Source organism: Condylura cristata, unplaced genomic scaffold (genome assembly GCF_000260355.1).
Source record: "Condylura cristata isolate star-nosed mole 26May11 unplaced genomic scaffold, ConCri1.0 scaffold00017, whole genome shotgun sequence".
In the NCBI taxonomy this organism is placed as follows: Eukaryota; Metazoa; Chordata; class Mammalia; order Eulipotyphla; family Talpidae; genus Condylura; species Condylura cristata.
Window position 1 is genome coordinate 3,568,719 of NW_004567118.1, and position 4,789 is coordinate 3,573,507.

Genomic DNA, 4,789 nt, shown 5'->3' on the forward strand with positions numbered 1-4,789 from the left:
GGACCAGAACCCAAATCTTATCACTTTACTCTCTTACTTAAGCTTTTATTGCTCAGTCTTTAAGAGGAATCTTACTATCTTCCTTAGTGATTTATCTACCAGAAAACTCCTCCAACCTAGTCTTCGACCTTACTTTACCCTCTTTCACAACTTCTCCTTGGCCGTGACCTCACCTTATCCCCCTTCACATCTCCAGCCCAGCCTCCACCCTAGTCCTCAACTTCACTTTACCCTCTAAGATGTCTCAATGAGAATGAAGATCATTAAGTAGCATTTAAGGTTTAAAGGGACTTTATTTTAGCCAATCAACACTGTAGTAAATATAACAATGTTAGCCTTAAATTTTATGAATTTATGTACCTATCTTAACTTTAATAGATTGATTTTAAGAATAATGAATATCTCAGCTAAAGGACAATACGACCCTAAACTGTTCTTAGAAAAAAAAAAGATGATTGTAATCTCTCAGCCCAGTTCATGTGCTGATGTCATCCCACTGCTTGCTCTTAATGTATAAAATAAACTTCTGCTAAAGGCAGAACAGGAAGACTTGCACCCAATTCTGATTCCCGTGTCTTCCTCGCACCCCTTTTCCCTTTTTCTCCTTTCCCCCCTTTTTTAGGAACCTCTGCTCGCTGACACCGCTCCCACCTTGAGACCCTGCCCGTTCTGCCCCCACCCCCATAATCTGTGATGGGGGAACAAAGGGTCTCAGACAGTGTGCTAGGTCATTTATTGTGTCCTCAGGCATGGAGGTGCATTCATGCCTCTACTTACTCATTTGTTTGCTCATTCATTTATCAGGCAGAGTGCTTTTTGTGTGCTAGACATTGTAGTAGATTAGAGATAATCTTAACATTTTTGTCACCCAGGGATTCCTTTCAGAACATATTGAAAGCTATAGATCTTCTTTCTTCAAGTTCCACAAACACACACACACACACACACACACACACACACACACACACACACACACTGTATACAATTCATGAGGTTCATGGGTGTCCTAAATCTCTCCAGTGGAACTCTATGAACTCAATAAGAACTCATGCTTTACCAAGATCTGTCTCCCAGACCTCCCTGGTGGCCTAGAGGTTAAGTTTCAGTGCTATCACTGCCTTGGCCTGAGTTCGATCCCCGGCCAGGGAGCTGACCCACGTGGTGCAGCAGACCTCTCCTGTCCTGCCCACTGCTCCTCCCAGCAGTGTATTTCATTAAACCCACCTGTTCTCCTCCCCACTCTGCCTCACCTCTGGCCTATACCCCAGCTCATCTATGCATAAGTAAATAAATCTTAAAAAAAAATAAAAAGAGGGTCCTCCCTGGTGGCACAGCGGGTTAAAGCACTGCACTAAGAAGCTTAAGCCACTTCTGCATGAGTTCAATTCCCGCCTGCCCCGGAGGAGATCCACATGTCGTGGCAGACCTCTCCTGACCCGCCTGCTGCTCCCCTCAGCAGTGTACTTCATTGATCTGTCTGTTCTGCTCCCCACTCTGTCCCTGGTGAATCCTTTCACCCTCCGCATCTCTGGCCTGTACCTCAGTTCTGTATGAATAAATAAATCTTAAAAATAAATAAATAAATAAAGAGAACTGTCTCCCCCCATCCTTTCTGCTTGCCTACAGAATTGAGTCTGAAACTGTCTGATCTTGGTGGTGTAAGGCAATCGATGATCATGGTCAAGCCTCAGTTTCTACATCTGTAGAGTGGACACGATGGCAGTACCCACCCTGCTTTGAGAATTCCCTAGGAGAATGGAAGCAGAGTCCCTGCATGGTTCCTGGCTAGGCGCCAGCTCAGAGCACTGAATGAGGGAGACTGGGTGGGCTAGCATGGTGGCTCTTTGCCCATGACAAGGGCACTTTTAGAGGCTTTAGGAACAGTCTGAGAGCTTACAGCCGGCTCTGCTCTGTGCAATTCTGCAGCCTTGGAGAGTGAGTTGCCTGCACATACAGTAAGCATGGTGTTCAGGGGGCCCCGATGAATGAGTGCATACTCAGTCAGGCTGTAGGAGCCTCCCTCGGTGGGGAGTGTCTTTTTCTCTCTTTTGGGGACTGGAAAGGTGGATGAGTAGAAGGACCTCATCTGAATGAGGAGTGAAGATTCCAGAGATGGGCAGGGCTCACTGCCGCGAGCGAGGAAAGAGTTGACTAGTAACTGTGTCAGTCTAAACAGCTCATTCATTCGGTTGAATGAGCAAAGCTTCCAGGGGGCGTCAAGGGTGGGATGGGGGTGAAAGAAAGACTCAGCCTCTGAGGGAGGGGGGGTGAAAGCCCGGGCTGTGGGATCAGACCCCCGTGGCTGGAGTCCTGGCTTCCACACCGACTAGCCTCATGAGTTTGGAAAGATCCTCTTACAAAACGGGGAGTAGGGGCCTGATGACAGGAGGCCGACGGAGGATTAGATGATCTCACGAAGGCAATGAGGCTGCGGCGTGGTTGGCACCATCACTGCTCTGGAAACGGCGCTGTGAGAGGATGAGCTATGAGGAATAGGAATGGAGTGATGTTGGTGTTCTCGGGCTTGTCTTCACGCCAGGAAAGGGAGGTCTGCTTGTGTTCCTGAAAACACGGGGTGGCTTTCTAGATGAGTTTTGGCGCTAAGAATATTTGATATGGGCAATCTCTGGGTGAGGGGGGACAGAATGGAGATGACAGTCTACAGTTTTAGAGGTGTAAGAGGACAACTCAGGCAGGAGAGAGGTTTGAAGGCGCTTCTTGGGGTCCGGGGAAAGAGAGGTTGTGACCCTCGAAGGCACTTCCTTGGGGTCCAGGAAAAGAGGGGTTGTGACCCTCGAAGGGACAGGACCTGGTGGGGAGGGGACGCAAGACACTTCTAGAGTACCAGTGTTCCTAGCTGGGCAACAAGCTCATGTGTGGCATGATGTGGGGGCGTGGAGGGCCAGGTGGAGCTCGGACGGGGGGCAGAACATGTCAGCAGCCCAGTGAGGGCTGAGCCGCACCAGTGCTATAGCTATGCTACTCGACCGTGCAGGAGCCCCAGACACCACTCCATCTTGCAGCTGGTGCTGGGTTAAAAGCTCCCTCTCCCCAGGCCCTCCCTGGTGGCGCAGCGGGTTAAGTGCAGCACTGCAAGCGAGCCGCAGCTGCTTCAGTGTGAGTTCGATCCCCGCCCCAGAGGTGATCCACACCGCAGCAGACCTCACCTGTCTCCCCGCTGCTCCCCTCAGCAGTGTACTTCCTCATCTGCCTGTTCTGCTCCCCACTCTGTCTCCGGTGAGTTCTCTCACCACCCCTGCACCTCTGGCCAGTACCCCAGTTCTGTATTCATAAATAAATAAATCTTAAAAAAAAAAAAAGGTTCCTCTCCCCAGTGAACTTTGCTTTAGAGGATAATAGGAATGTGAAATTCTTAGACTTGGGTGCGGTGGGGCCAGGGTCCCTTCTGCTCCAGCGACTGCCATTACTGTTCTGAAGGAATACGGGGATAAAGATGGCGGCTGGTGGACACCCAGCTGAGAGCAGTCAGAAGTAGGAGCCGAGGAAGTCAAGCTTGGGTTTTGAGGTCCCCTCCCCATTGCGGTGTGCCTGGGCCCCAGAGGAAGAGAGCCAACAACGGACAGACGCCGGAGTCTCCCATAGGGCACTCTCCCCCTCCTCACTGGAGAGAGTAGTGCCAGCACTTTGGGTCCTGCTGCTGACCAGGGCCAGCTCCTCCGACGCTGGCAAGGCTGCCGCCCCATTCCCGCCCGAAACTAACCAGCAGGGACCGAGAAAGTGACTCACAGCGCAGTCTAGTGGAGGCGGCAGGAACTGCTTCCTGAGGCCGGGGGAAAGTCACGTGGTGACTCCAAACTCCTAAGCCGCCTGGGAGGAGCCGGCCCCCACCCACCCTCTCAGAGGGCAGAAGGGGTGGGGGCGGCCAGAGACCCGCCCTCTGACCGCCTCCACCTCGGGAGGTCCAGGTCACTTGGACCACAGTGGGGGTGTATAGGCAAGAAGCAGGGTTCCGTGGCCCGAGGAAGGCTCGTCCTTGCCCTTTTCCCCCCAAGTCCTCATACATCTGCCCTTTGGGGTACATCCCAGGTGGAACTTGTTGCCTCTCTGTTGCCCTGTCTGAGGCTCACAGCCCCTGGCCTCCCCTGGTCTCCCCCACGCTGGGAGAAGCAGCACGGTTCTCCTGGGGCCGGTGCTGGTCCCCGGTTGCACTCGCTCTGACCTTGTTCACTCTTTGCAAGTTTCCTGCGGAAGGTGCTGGAAGTGGGCCAGTGGGCAGCTTCTGGATAAAGATTTATGTATGAAGGAAATTTTGTATTGCTCTGTTACCAACAAATGAAAATCAGAATCGCTTGCGGAGGGGTGGGGAAGACACGAGGGCCCTTCCTGGTGGCACAACGGGTTATGACACAGCACTGCAAGCTCGCGGCAGCCGCTTCAGGGCGAGTTCGATCCCCCGCGCGGAGGTGACCACGTGGCCGCAGACCTCTCCTGACCAGCCCGCGGCTCCCCTCAGCAGTGTACTTCGTCAGTCTGCCTCTGCTCCCGGCTCTGTCTCTGGTGAATCCTCTCACTGCCCCTGCACCTCTGGCCTGCGCCCCAGTTCTGTTTGCATAAATAAATCTTAAAAAAAAAAAAGACAGGATATAAATAAATATGTAACTCCTTGCTAGATGCTGTTGTTCCTACAGGTTCTGAGTCCAAGGCCACCTGTGATTTAAACAGGGTGGTTGACATGGGTGGACGCGTGGAAGAAGACATGGTGTCCAACCCACCCTTCTCCTTGAATAATAAAAAGATCAAGACATTGAGAAAGAACACACTTAAAAAA